Source organism: Rhinatrema bivittatum, chromosome 5 (assembly GCF_901001135.1).
Source record: "Rhinatrema bivittatum chromosome 5, aRhiBiv1.1, whole genome shotgun sequence".
Taxonomy (NCBI): Eukaryota; Metazoa; Chordata; class Amphibia; order Gymnophiona; family Rhinatrematidae; genus Rhinatrema; species Rhinatrema bivittatum.
In genome coordinates this window covers 94,813,896-94,829,546 of record NC_042619.1, presented here as the reverse complement: position 1 = coordinate 94,829,546, position 15,651 = coordinate 94,813,896, and positions in this window count along the sequence as shown.

Below are 15,651 nucleotides of genomic sequence, written 5' to 3'. Positions count from 1 at the left end.
ATGCCTAATAGTACTTTAAAAATGATAAATAATAGGGAGGAGCCAAGATGGCGCTTGTACACTCATGTTGAACACCATGGCTCTCTTGCACTCAATTTTTCTTGCAAAATTATTTCCTTTTGCCTCATTCAGCCAGAAAAAGACATGCAAGGGAGAAAGCCTACCCTGGGCTTCCCCCGGAGGCGTCGGTGACTGGCCCAATAGATAGCCATGTGATTCGAGGGGGCTTGAGGTCGGGAGAGGCGTTGCAATGGTTCGGAGCCACGGAGGAGATGCAGGTTTCCTTACCTGACTCGGAAACATCTCTGTCACCGATCTGGAGAGAGGCACTGGCAAACCCTGCTACGAGCCGAAACCCAGAAGGGAATCTGGTGGTGACACCTACCAAAGCTGTAGGCGTCAAAGATCACCAGTCAGGGAGCCCTGTGCCAGGAGAAGGCAGCATGGACACCGGAGCAGCAATGCCCGACGAGATTGCCGGTAATGTAACCAGGAGAGAGGAAGAAGAGTTTAATATGGGAAGTTTTTTTACTCCACTCAGCCGAAAATGCAATTCCCCGTGGCTAAACCTCAGTTGGTAACATTAGACCCTTTGTGGGAAGCCTTAAAAGGCCTGGGGAATCTGTTATCAAGTCAAATAAATGTTCTGGTTGATAGAAATAAGGATTATGAAACACGAATACAACATATGGAAAAAACTGTAAAATTAAATACTCAGCAGATTACTGAAGTTAACACAAAATTGCTATCTGGAAAGTTGCTGCAGGAATCGCTAGTAAAAGAAAATACACTTCTAGCTAGTAAACTTGAAAATTTTGAAGAATGTGGTGAAGGGTAAAAATCTTCATTTAGTGAACTTTCTGAAGATATCATACATAACACCAAAGGATATGTTCAAGAGATATGTTACTGAAATTCTCAAGATACCTGAAAATGTTGTTCCCCCTTTAACACGAGCATTCTATCTACCGTCCTTTAAAAATAATTTGGGACAAAACAAGATGGAGTCTATTAAAGAAAATCAACTAGAGCATGAGGAGAGTTGGATTTACCTACCTTAAATGTTTCAGAATAACTAGAGACATTGGACACAGCGCAAGCTAACCCAGTGACATTAATATTTATTTATTTATTTATTTATCACGTTTTATATACCGTCATTCGGTTTTGCCTTTTGTACTAGAACCTGATAAGGATTGGGTGCTGAAATTATTTTATAGATACAGATTAGAATTATTTTTGAACCTTCAGGTTAGGATATTTCATGATGTATCTAAAATGACGCAGAAAAAGAGGAAGCAACTTTTACTTCTTAGATCTAAGGTCCAGCAAATAGGGGCATTTTTCTTATTAAAGTTTCCCTGCAAGAGTTACATTAAGTATAAAGAAGCTTCCTATCTTTTCTTTATGCCATCTCAATTGATACAATTTTTGAGTGGCAAAGTAGAAAATGTCTCTATTGATAATGTTGTTAACTAATCTCTATGTAACTGGTTACGTTATCTCTCCTTATCATAAATGAAACCTCCTGAAGAGGTGCAGACAAAATATTTCCTACTGAATTTCTTGTTCATATTGTAATTGTGGATTTGGCTCCTCCAAAATTATTTTGGACTTAAATTCGGAGTATGACTTATTTTGTTATAAGAAATGATTGCGTAACAATTATAATCTCTGAATATTTTCTTTAATCAGGTTTATTTCTTGATATGTAATTATTATAATGCATAAATAAAAAATTATAATAAAAAAAGATAAATAATAGTAGTAGTAGCAGTAGTAGAAATAATAATAGTAGTTCTAGCCAGATGCACGTTCAGGTCCAACCACCAACCTTTGATTCTGGCTCAGAACCTGAATATTCCTGGGATTATTTTTATGGATCTGAGAACAATTCTGATCAGATCTCTCCACGGACCCCTCTACTCACAGGAAAGGAGATTGTCTCCTCTGGATGACCTCTCCTTTGCTAATTTTGTAAAGAGCATGGTGGAGACCATTCTGTCAAGCAAGAATGCTTGACATCTTACAGTTCATGGATTCTCCCAAGGAAATCATCCATGAGATAGAAATGTGCAGAACAAAAACATTTGTTTTGGTTCGTTGAAACCTATATTTGTTTCATTAGTTTCAATATGAAAACATTTTTTTCATGTATTTGTTTCATTAGTTGCATTTGTTTTCCATTAAAACACATGGGGGAATTATTACAGTCAATTCTAATGAAACTTGTGAGAAGAAATCAACAGAAGGGGGGAAAAGCTGCATGGTACTTTAGAATGTGGCAAAGTGGCATTAAAAAAACTTGCATAAAGTAGCATTCTCTAATGCAATGTAAGTGAAGCAAAGAAGCAGTAGGAAGAGAAAGAACACCTCAAGGTTTAGAATAATGATGGCAGCCCAACAATAGTGTCATGAACAGTTGATGGCATCACGAGAGGCAAAGTGGCACAAAAAAGTGGCATTAGGACCTTAAGGCACCATGAAGGTGGAATGAAGCAGAAAATGTGGCAGAAAAAAATCCCAAGGTACAGATAAAGGGAGGAAGAATCAAAAAGAGGGGTATCAAGATTTCTTCAGTATGGGAGAGGTGCAAAGCAGCACTCCAGATTGGCAAGAAGTCCTCAAAGTGTAAAAGATGGAGTATGCCAAAAAGGTACAGGTAGAAAGAAGTTAATAACATCAAGGTGTAAAATCTGTGCATGGCAGCAAGGCTGAGCTGCACAAGGATCCGAAGGTATAGGATGAAGGGTATTGCATTAAGCTAGAGTGGTATGGGAGATACCAGTTATTCTGTTGGATCATACAGACAAGAAAATAACAAAGAGCCAAAACCATCCTCTAATGTGACAACCACAAAATGCAAAAGGACTTCTTGTTATGTTCCTCGTATGCCCACGCTAGCTTAATGTAAACTTATAATTCATTTTGAAAATTTTTTTGAAAAAACACATCAGCAAGCCTGACACAGACTCTGCACTCAGCAAAATCGTTTGGTCTTATCCTCATATGCGGCACAGTTCTTAATTGTACACTTCTGTAACAAGATTGAAATGTTAATTTTAATTGCTCCGTCTGTTCCCGTTGTTAGTATGTAGGACCCGACAACGGCCGGTGTTTCGCAATCTTCTGATTGCTAGGGATGTGAATCGTTTTTGAACGATTAAAATTATCATCAGATAATTTTAAAATCGTCCTAAATCGTTAGAGTGCATGATACAATACAAATGCCCCCGATTTATCGTCAGGGGCATTTGTTATTGTATCGTTAAATAGGGCACGGGAATTATTTGGAGGAGGGCGGGAAAACCGGCACACCAAAACAACCCCTAAACCCATCCCAACCCTTTAAAACCAATTCCTTACCCTCCCGAACCCCCCCAAAATGTTAAGTTACCTGGTGGTCCAGTGGGGGGGGGGGGGGTCCCGGCGCGATCTCCCGCTCTTGGGCCATCGGCGCCATTTTGGCTGCCACTAATTAAAATGGCGCCGATGGCCCGATTAAAAAAAAAAACCCACCCGACCCTTTAAATCGACCCCCCTTAGCCTCCCCCACCCTCCCGACCCGACCCATCGCTAATTTTTTTTTTAGGGAGGCCCGCGCCGCTAAAAAAACAAAACCCACCTGACCCTTTAAATCGACCCCCCCCTTCCCGACCCCCCAAAACCTTTTAAATTTACCTGGTGGTCCAGGGGGGCCTCGGGGAGAGGAGAGATACAGGGGGGCCTCGGGGAAAGATTTCCCGTTCCCAGGCATCAGCTGTTCTAAAAAAAAAAAAATGGCGCCGATGCCCCTTTGCCCTTACCATGTGACAGGGTATCCGTGCCATTGGCCGGCCCCTGTCACATGGTAGGAGCACTGGATGGCCGGCGCCATCTTTAAAGATGGCGCCGGCCATCTTTACTCATCAGCCCCATAGGGGCTGTATATCTCCTCTCCCCTGTATCTCTCCTCTCCCCGAGGCCCCCCTGGACCACCAGGTAACTTTTAAAAGGTTTTGGTAAGGGCAAAGGGCGCCATTTTTTTTTTTAGAACAGCTGATGCCTGGGAACGGGAAATCTTTCCCCGAGGCCCCCCTGGATCTCTCCTCTCCCCGAGGCCCCCCTGGATCTCTCCCCGAGGCCCCCCTGGACCACCAGGTAACTTTAAAAGGTTTTGGGAGGGTCGGGAGGGAGGGGTCGATTTAAAGGGTCGGGTGGGGTTTTTTTTTTAGCGGCGCGGGCCTCCCTAAAAAAAAAATTAGCGATGTGAATTGGAATCGGAAACGATTCCAATTCACATATCTTAACGATCAGATTCGCCCCCCCCCCCCAGCCGAATCTGATCGTTAAGACGATCTGGCACACGATTCACATCTCTACTGATTGCTTCTTTTTTTTTTTTTAATTTTATTTTTATTGCATTTTAAATTTGTTTACACACAAATATACAATTGTGATTGAAAATCGGATGTTAATAACGTACCAACAATAATCTCAAGCAAACATTCAGAAATAATTACATTATTATCATCCTTCTAATAAGAATTTGAGGGACGGATACTAATACATAGATCTCAGAGCGAACCAATCTTAAGAAATAAAGAAAAAATAATTTATGGCAATCGAGGGGGTGCCTACTTTATGTCTACTGTACTGCCATTACAGCTACCTTGTGTGAGTCAATAAAGAAACGTAATTGGGAAGGTTCAAAGAAAACGTATGTTGAATTTTGATACTTTACTACACATTTACAAGGATAACGTAAAACAAATTTAGAGCAGATAGCTAAAGCTTCTATCCTTAAATCCACGAACTTCTTTCTCCTCTCCTGTGTCGACCTGGGTAATATCGGGAAATATACAAATTTTTGCCCGTAAAATTTTTAAGATCTTTTGCGGAAGAATATTCTCATGACATTATTTTTTTCTGTAGCAAAAGCAAAGTTGACAAATAGTACGCCTCTATTAGTGATTGAATCCTCTATTGAAAGTTCTAGCAATTCAGAAACGTTCATTTGAGCTTGAGGTTCTTCTTTCTCCTGTTCAGCCACACTTTATTTTGGAGGCAAATAGTAAGCCTTGAGAATTAAGGGCAATGCTTCCAGTGGTATTCCCAATACCTCCATTAAATACTTCTTAAACAAGTCAAGTGGTAGCATCTGAGGAATAACAGGAAAATTAAGAACCCTCACATTTAAACTGCGAAGGGAGTTCTCAATATTTTCAACTTTTTTATTAATCACAGTCTCATGGTGAATAATATTTTGATGTTGCCTTCCAATATTTTCTACCTTAATATCTAATTCTCGCAGTTTATTGTCTTGCACCTCCAATCTCTTCTCATTTACAGCTGTTCTACTATTAGAGTCCATACAAACTTTTGATAGCTTCACAATGGCTGTTTCAATGGCAGCCATTGCTTCCCGCAGACTTTCCATCGTTATTGCTGCGGGTTTCACAAGGAAGGGTTTAAATTCTATAATTGACTCACCCTTCTCTGCTGCAGCAGGTACAGTGTCCCCTGAAGAAGTCTGCGATAGTGATTCGGGGCTTTCTCCCAGTAATGGAGGTATATATCCTCCGAACTGGTTCGTTCCTCCAGTTTCAACCAGGCTCCAACCTCCTTCCACTTCCTTGTTTAACGGTGGCCTCTTGGTGTTGATTCCCGGACCTCACTTCCTCGCAGTGGTGGGGATGGTGTCTCAGGTGCGCCGGGACTTAGTGAGATTTCCTCTGCCTGGGCGGGGGATGTTCGCTCACCTCCCCAGACCGTTGCGGCACTCGCTCCCAGCTGATTCGGCGTCCTCGCGAAAAGAGCAGGTATAGTGCCTTGGCGAGTATCTGATGGTTCCATAGCTGCCTGTCTCTAACAGAGTCGGGCCTTACGCTTCGTGTGGGGCATCTGTAAATTCAAATTTCGAGGAAATTATGTATAACGCCAAGAGCCTGCTTCTTCCGTGTCTCACTCGGTCGCCATCTTGGACTCCGCCAGGGGTGCAAATTTTCTACTGATTGCTTCTTCAGCAAGATAGGCTTATGTAGGATATGTCAGGCCTGAAGAGCAGCACTCCTGAAGAAGCAATCAGTAGATTGCGAAACACCGGCCATTGTCGGGTCCTACATACTAACAACGGGAACAGACGGAGCAATTAAAATTAACATTTCAATCTTGTTACAGAAGTGTACCATTAAGAACTATGCCGCATATGAGGATAAGACCAAATGATTTTGCTGAGTGCAGAGTCTGTGTCAGGCTTGCTGATGCGGTTTTTTCAAAAAATTTTTCAAAATGAATTATAAGTTTACATTGAGCTAGCGTGGGCATACAAGGAACATAACAAGAAGTCCTTTTGTGTTTTGTGGATCATACAGACAACCATAGCGAGGGGGGGGGGTGCCTCTTCCTGTCAAAGTATGGCTGCATCTGGCTGATCCACCAATTCAGTAGGATATGTTTGTGTCACAGAGTAAGTCACGCTTAGCATGGGTAGGTAGTAGGTAGGTACCCATGTGGGCCATGAAATCAGTTACGGTTCATGGAGCAGTGCTGCAGGTGTACAAAAGAATGGATAGCCATGGGAAGATCAAGAGATGGGAAGAAGGTGAATAGTGAGTACCATAGATGAAGAATGGTATTAAAATCCTGAAGAGTTTTTTGGTAAGTTTACAATGCAATGTATGGCTAGGGCATGAATATAAGTGGGCAGTACTGTAGGGGATGGGTATTTGTCAAGAATCTTGAACACAGCTGGAGAGGTAGGAAGAAAACACCCTCAGGTACCAAGACTGGCTTGGAATGGCAATGACAGTGGCAGTAATGGTGCTGGTATATCTTAAGAACCTGAATGGTAGGAGCAGAGCAATGCAGTGAGAAGGGTATCCGTATAATATGCCCAAAGGCGTTTGCCAGTTCTTGCACATGCACAGAGCAGCGTAGCAAGTGAGTACTATACTATGTCAAGAATGACTTAGAGTAGCAGCAGTAGAAATGTTATTGGTTAATAATTGTAAAAAAAAAATTGGAATAGTAGGAACAGAGTAACACAGCGAGGAGTGTAGCTGTAACACCCCCAAAGCTGTGCTGTTGTCAGTTTTAGGTCCATGTAGCATTTGGGAAATACTTTTTTAGGAAGAAAATGTAGCATTCCTAAGGACTGCAAAGTTTATTGAAAATAATTAAGGATCCTGAGCCTTGCTAAGACTGTTTTGCTATGGTTGGAGGATGACATGTTGAAGCTGGAAGTGTCAGCTCCCAAGGTTTATGGCTGAAGCAAAGCAGGCTTAAGTAGGATACATCATGACTGAATGGATATGGTAGAACATGGGATGCTGCTGCTGGAAGTGTCAGGCTATGATGCTCATGGCTGGAGTAAGACAAGCTCATGCAGGATATATCAGGCTTGAGTGGATTTGGTGGAACATAGGATTCTGCATCTGCAGCTGGAAGTGGCAGGCCATGAGGTCATGCCTGCAGCAAGATAGGCTTATGTAGGATATGTCAGGCCTGAGTGGATGTGGTGGCATATGGGATGTGGCACTTGGAAGTTTCAGGCCTCAGAGGTCATGGCTTGAGCAAGACAGGCTTATGCTCAGACCTGAATGAATTTGGTGGAGCATGGGATTCTGCAGTTGGAAGCATCAGGCAACAGAGGTCATGGCTGCAGCAAGACAGGCTTATGCAGGATATATCATCAGGCCTGAGTGAATATGGTGGAGTAAAGCATGCTGCAGCTGAAAGTGTCAGGCCAAAGTGGTTAGGGTTTGAAAATGGCATGCCGTAGCAGTAAGTGACAGGCCTCAGTGCTAATGGTTGGAACATGGAATGCCATAACTGTAAGTGATAGGCCTCAGTGCTAATGATTGTAACATGGCATGCCATAGCTATAAGAGGAAACAGAGACCATTATGGCTGTCTAAAGAAGTAGCTGAAAGGTAAGGGAGAAAAGATTAGCATTCATAAACTACATGAGATCACAGAAAGAGGAAAACAAGCAACATTACCTGGAAAAATTAAGAGAAGCTGAGAAAGTAGTTAGGAATGCAAAAATTCAAATAGAAGAAAAAATAGCAAATACAGTAAAACAGGGGGGCAAGACATTTTTAGATATGATAGTGGCATTGTGAGACTCAAAGGTGAAGGGGAGGAATATATAGAGGCTAATGAGGAAAAAGCAAAATTGCTTAAGAAATATTTATATTCGGTGTTCACTGTGGAAGGGCCTGGAGCAGGACCACATAAAACAAACGCAGATAAGATTGGAAGTGAGATAAATAGATAAGGCGATGGGGTTGAATGGCAGTGGCTATTCTCTTGCACATTTGCTCTGTTTGATGAAAAAATATATAACAGAAAGTTAGCGCTTCCCTGGCCACCCTCTTTTGGTGGATGGGGGAAGCTCTGTTGCCTTTGCCTGCCCAACTCTGGAGCTCCTCCACAGCAGTGTTGTGTCTCTGTTGACACAGATCTATGGTGACAGTATCACATCAGCATGGTTGCTGGAGAATCCTGCAGGGGTGATGCTGCAGGCTAAAAGAGCAACGGCAGTAGTTGTGGAGGTGGTGGTGGTGGTACATCCACGGTCCTATGAAATAGTGCAGTGGCTATAGCTGGCAGGGGGGGGGGGGAGGGGCATTCTTTGCAGCATCTCCCTCTTTCGCAGTCTGCATATCAATTGCCTCATGAATGCCCAGCATCTCCTCATGCACAATTTCTTTGACACTCTGAAATTCCTCCTCTGGGGGTTAGCAGCATGGGATCTATTTACTGTTTGGGATCTTGCCAGATACTTGTGACCAGGATTGACCACTGTTGGAAACAATATTCTGGGCTTTGTCTGATCCAGTATGGCAATTCTCATATTCTTACTAATTCTTGATACATCCTTAGTCTCTTTGTAGAGGCAAAGTTAGCTCTGAATGGCATCCTTTTGACAAAACACATGCTGTGAAGCTTGGGTGTCCTAAACTAAACTAAACAAGGATTCTCAAATTACCTCAGTTGCAAGGACAGTCTTATTCTTCCTGGAGGCCATGCCATCTCCATGCAGAGTCCTGCTATCACATCCACCTCAGTGGCATTTATATTGAGTATTAGCTTCTCTGCAAGTGTGTCCTGCATCTCCTATTATGGAGGAGAGACAAACTCCTCCTCTGCCGGGTTGGCCACTTGCAAGCTGTTCTACATCAAGTGCCTGTGAAAGTGGAGCGGCCCACTAGGTTTCCTTCTCTTTCATGGGCTGTTGTTGTTCTACTGTTGCACCCTTTTCCTCCTCAGAACTATCAGGCAGCAGCCGTGAGAACTGCCTTGCCCTTTGGTGACCATTTGGGCCCGGATCATCTGAATCCTTGTCAGTCTGCTTCCCTGAAACACTGAAAATAATAATTATTCATGCTATGTGGGTATTTCTCTTCACACTCAGTTGACCTTCATTTATTCCTAACTGGAGACTAAGATAGTAGCCATGTTTTTTCTACTGGGAGGAGGGGACAAGGCAATAGTGGTTTCTGTCCCAAATAGGTGTGCAGTGTTGTGGGTCTGTAGGTGACAGGAACGTTTCTGCATGCATACATATAGTGTGGTTACATAATATTGAAAAGGTTCCTGGTGACACATTCAACTCAAAGGCTGTGATCTATTATGCTTCTCCCATACCATAGATGTCCAGAGTGTTTTATTGGAGAGTTGGACAAAAGAGATGGAAAAGTCTCAGTGCTTACAAGTACATTAGGGCTATTACAATACTCTGCATTTCACCCTGTCCACAAACCCCAAGTAGTCATGAGTCCTAGGGTGCTCATTAGCACTCTTAGTGTGCCCAAGTGCCCAGAACTGTCACTGGATGATGTTAATGTATATCAAAAGATAGTGTCTGACTTTCTTATATACATTGCTCACCTTGCTGGCATTCTGGCTGGGAGGTGTCCAAGTGGCCAACCCCTCCCACAGCTGCATCCAGTATGGTGCTTAGTACCAACTGTTCTGCTGCTGTTCTGCTGACCTGGCTGTCAGCACACTCAGCTTTCCTCCTGGCCTGTTTCCCCTTAACTAACCTTTAGAAGTCTCACCACTTGTGGCTCAATTCATTGATAGGGCGGTTGTTTTGAAATACCGCATTCACCCTGTGGTGGATATTCTCCCACAGTTGCTTCTTTCTGTAAGATTGTAACAATTTTTTCTTTGGTGCTGATTGATGTTACTCAGTGGAAATAAGAAACACACATACACAGAATACTGAATATATATATGTGTGTGTGTGTATTCTAGTAAAAGCACTAACTATAATAAATGCAATATATGCAAAGGAAATAATCTCATAAGCATAATTGTGATTATATAGGGCCACTTATGTGAATGGCCCAATAGAAAAAGAGAGAGAGAGAGAGAAACAAGGCAGAAAATAGTTACAAGGATATGTCTTCGGGGAGCTTCAGTCTCCTGCCCTGTCCCGTTTTCAGTCAGGTATGGCAGCTCCGGAGAATCCTGGAGAATCTCTCTCCAGGGTCTGAGGACACAGTGCTGGGGTTCAGATCAGTTCAGGGTCTCATGCATCTGTTCCGAAGCAGTGCTGGAATTTGTAGTGGGATCCTGATAGGTATGAGTTGTACTACTATAGTGAGATGCTGTTGCAGCCCACTATATCAAGCAGACTCCTGAGGTCAGCTTTGATCCCTCTTATCTCCTCCTCCATCATTTATATACCCTTCCCAGGCTCATCACCTGGAGTAGGTGCTCCAGATAATAAGCCTGGCTCAGGAGCCCCAGGCAGGATAGTAGTGATTTTCTACTAGGTCATGATAGGTCACAGATCTGGAACCTTTTGTCACCAACCTAAAACTTTATTTTTTCCATCAATAAGCAGGCTGAATTAGCATTGCATTGGATAAAGTCATCCAGAGACACTGAACAGACTTGTCTCCCCAAGCTGTAGGGAAGTCTTTCCCAACCAGAGTACCTTCAGACCTGATCAGGTGTGCCATAGAAAAAAGTCACCCCTGCCTACTGCTCAGATCCAGACCAGAACTTGGCCTCTGCTCTAGGCATCTTGCAGCAACAAGAGGCAACAGTAGTGGCTCTTAAATTTGCAGGAGCTCCTTTTTGAGAGCATGTGTAATCATGCATGCCTTTTCTTCCTAGCTACAGTATGAGCATCTGATAATTAATGGATAGCATGCAGGACATGAATAGCTGGGCCCTGCTGTGTGAAGCACACAGCATCTCCTTGTCTTCCTCTTCCTGAGCATCCTCCTTTAAAATATTCCAACCTCTAATCTATCCCCAGGTTCAATGAGATGGGAAGAATGTGCACTGACCAATGGATGTGACACACTCTAAGTGACGGGAGGAGCTATGGCAGCCACAAGTAGCAGTTAAGGTAACTAACTAAGCCAGCTGCCACACCACACTGACTTCTCCCTTCTACTGGTGCATCTTGATGGGTTCATATGTGTCTCCACCCTGTCTCTCCATTTTTTTTTTTCAAATTTAGAAGAGACTGGTGGGTCTTTCAGTGCTTCACTAGTTCTTCTTTTGACCAAATGAGTGCACTCTATATTCACATTGCTTGTTCCATCGAGGTTAGTGTGCTTTGAACTTGAAAAAGTTGTGAAAGACTGTTGTACAGCTTTGAGCTCTACTGAGCATGTGTGGGAGTTACCTTGTGAGCCTCCTCAGTCATTGTTTGTCCAAGTTGTAGCATAAATGTTCTCTCCTCTCTTTTTAATTCACTTGTGGCTATTTCTCTCTCTTCTCTCTTGTTGCTTCACTGCCTAGACAGCTTTCCTAACATCACGTTTAAGTGCTACTACTAAAAATAGAAAAAAACAAACAGAAAGAAGTTGTGGAAATGCTCTAGGTAGAAGAAACTTCTCGAACATATCCAGCAAAAAGTCTGCAACCTCCTCCAGATTTTAAAGCTGTTCCTATGGTCAAATCATGTCTTTAACTGATGGCCACCAGGTCTGCTGCCATTGTTTGAGGCCTGACCATGAACAGCTGAAATTCCTCACTGTGGTAGCATGTTCCAGTGCACAAAACGCTCGAGAGCAGCAAAGATTGAAGACTTCCATCAGGGATGGAGCTGTAGTAGGTCATTCTCCTGGAGCTCCTCCTTGGATCCACAGAGTATGTGAGAAACTCCTCTTAACAGGGGTCGAGTAGAGAAACACCACATGCATCAACGCCAAAGTGCCATTGTTCTGATAAGGGTCAGTGTGCATCAAAGAAGTACAAGAGGTCAACAAAGGGAGCACTGGAGGTTTCTTCCAAGGGTGGCACATCAACATAGGAATCCTCAAAGCGCCTGAAGCATACTTTCTTGATGTACCCGGTGCATTCTGTGTCAAAGCATCCAAAGCCCAATGCATTGGTGCATCAGATACAGTACTCCTCAATGCATTCAATGCATGGTTCATGAATGCACTTGATGCTGGCTGCTTCAAAGCATCCAGCACTCGACATATCTGCACATGAAGCATCGATGCATTCGAAGCATCAATGCATTTGAATTCCTATGTTGATGTTACACCCATCAGTCACAGATGGCTGCGACCACTTCTGCTCACCTATTTCTTCACCTCCCTAACTCCATGGGGTAGATTGGCAGCATCTGCTAGCTACCCACGACCTGCCTACCTCTTCCAGGCCTCCCAGTTCAGCATGGCACGGGACGCCGCTGACCGCCATCTTGCCATCTGATCTCTCTAGGCGTATGCGCATGCTCACAGGCCGGTCTTATCCACATTATGGCGGGAACCTCGGGGCGTCCCTTCCAGATGACATCAGGATCTGTGGATATTTAAACCTGCTGGCCCTCTCCTAAGATGATTTGGCAAAGAGTGACATCCTTGCTACTTCCACCTCGCTTCCTGAGGACCCTGCATCCCAGTTCCAGTTCTGACGTGGATGTCTCAGGTACCTGCTCCTCAGGGGCCTCTCTCTCGTTCTGGCTATCCGCTCCTCGGAGGGCCTGACGCCTGGAACTCTGTCTGCTCCATTCCCCGGGGCTTCCTGGAACCAACTCACTCTTTGTGAGTACTCCGCCCTGTGGATCACTTTCTAGCTACCAAGTGCCTATCGGGTGTACCTCTCACAGCGGGCCATTACCATCACCACAGAGAGCTCCATCAGAAGTGCCTGCCCTATGGATCTTCACCACACTCTTGAGGACCTCCCAGGTGCACCCCGTCTTGCGGGCCGCTACCAGACCGACTGAGGACCCTCACCGGTGTACCCCACGCTGCAGGCCATTACCACCTCCACCTAGGGCCTCGACTGTGCTCCTTTCTCTATGGACCACTGTCACCTCCTCTGAGGGCTTCATCTGCATTTCCTACTCTGCAGGTATTACCATCCTTACTGAGGACATCTTTGGTGTACCCTTCCCCGCGGGCAACTATCATCTCCTTCAAGGTCTCTTCGGTGTACCCCGCTTTGCGGGCCACTACCATCTCTACAGGAGACCTCTCCGGTATACTCGCTTCATGGACTACTACCAGTGCTATGGAGGTATTCCCCCAGGGCACTACCTATCTCATCGACCCTGTGTCTCAGGGCCTGGTGGACTCCCTCTCTCCTTGGCACTACCCACTCCACGGGTAGTGCTTCTATCTCTTTAATAAAGACTCTATTCTGTGCCTTCCTCTGCTGAGACCTAGCCTCCTGACAGTGAAGCTCATGGGGCTCCTCCCCATGGGTGGTACCACTTCTCACTTCAGCCCAGGGTTCACACCCCTTCTGACATCACAGAGTCCTAACAGGCACACTGAACGCACATGATGCATCCCAATGAACAATTGCTTCTTTTTATGCAGACTGTCCTGTCTTTGCCTTATAGTCCTCAGAGCTCCTCCATACATACCAAATCCTCTTCCAATCAGAGTTTGGGATGTTCAAAGGACAGAAAGCTTTCCTCTTCTGCTTCAAGGTCTTCCTCCATCATTCACGTGGTACTTCCTCAGTGATCTCAAAGTCCTCTGTGCTGTTTGGACACATGGGGCACCCCATTCTGCAAGCAGTCTTATCTACGTAGAGATATTCAGCATGTCCTATACAGGATCCAGTTGGGGATGCACTTCATCTCTCTTCCCCAATTATGAGGGCACTTCCCGTGATGCAACTGCTATCTCAGGGTCTCTGTTTGGACAAGCCAGATCCAGTTTACTCTCTGCTACTAATTTCATCAGCTTGACCAACACATCTGAGCCCAGAGCCTACCCTGGTATTGGAGGAAAGTATGTTCCCTCTCTGGCACAGATGACCCAACAATCTATAGGGATCTAAGGAAACTGGAAGAGTGGTCGAAGATATGGCAGCTGAGATTCAATGCCAAGAAGTGCAAAGTCATGCATATGGGGAGTGGAAATCCGAATGAACTGTACTCGATGGGGGGGGAAAGGCTGATGTGCACGGAGCAGGAGAGGGACCTTGGGGTGATAGTGTCTAATGATGTGAAGACAGCGAAACAATGCGACAAGGCGATAGCAAAAGCCAGAAGAATGCTGGGCTGCATAGAGAGAGGAATATCGAGTAAGAAAAGGGAAGTGATTATTCCCTTGTACAGGTCCTTGGTGAGGCCTCACCTGGAGTACTGTGTTCAGTTCTGGAGACCGTATCTACAAAAAGACAAAGACAAGATGGAAGCGGTACAGAGAAGGGCGACCAGGAAGGTGGAGGATCTTCATCGGATGACGTACGAGGAGAGATTGAAGAATCTAAATATGTACACCCTGGAGGAAAGGAGGAGCAGAGGTGATATGATACAGACTTTCAGATACTTGAAAGGTTTTAATGATCCAAAAACAACGACAAACCTCTTCCGTAGGAAAATAATCAGCAGAACCAGGGGTCACGATTTGAGGCTCCAGGGAGGAAGATTCAGAACCAATGCCAGGAAGTATTTCTTCACGGAGAGGGTGGTGGATGCCTGGAATGCCCTTCCGGAGGAAGTGGTGAAGACCAGAACTGTGAAAGACTTCAAAGGGGCGTGGGATAAACACTGCGGATCCATAAAGTCAAGAGGCCGCCAATGAAGAGTGGGTGACTCGCCAGAATGATGGCTATTGACACAATACCCTTATTAAATAAACATACACATGCTTACTGTGACTCCTACATCGCTCTAAGCTTCAACAGCAAGAGGTAATGGAAAAAAGGATTTGCACTCACAAAGAGGGGAGTAGCTGGCTTGTTACGGCGGTTACTACCCCAAACCAAATATGCCTGATACTTCACTTTCAATGCATATACAGCATAGCTCTCTGCTTCAATGACAGGGGAGAAGAATAACTGATACTTCACACATCCAGCAGAGCTCTCTGCTACAACGGCAAGGGAGAAGAAAAAGGGTTCGCACTCAAAAAGCGGAGAGTAGCTGGCTTGTTACGGCGGTTACTACTACCCCAAACCAAATGTGCCTGATACTTCACTTTCCATGCATATCCAGCATGGTTCTCTGCTTCATCGGCATGGGAGAAAGACTGATACATCACGCATTTCCAGCATAGCTCTCTGCTTCAACGGCAGGGGAAAAAAAAAAAACAACCAAAAACAAAAACAAAAAAATGATGCTTCACGCATATCCTGCATAGCTTCAACAACAGGGGTGAAGAAAAAAAAAAGGATTCACAATCACAAAGCGAGGAGTAGCTGGCTTGTTACGGCGGTTACTACCCC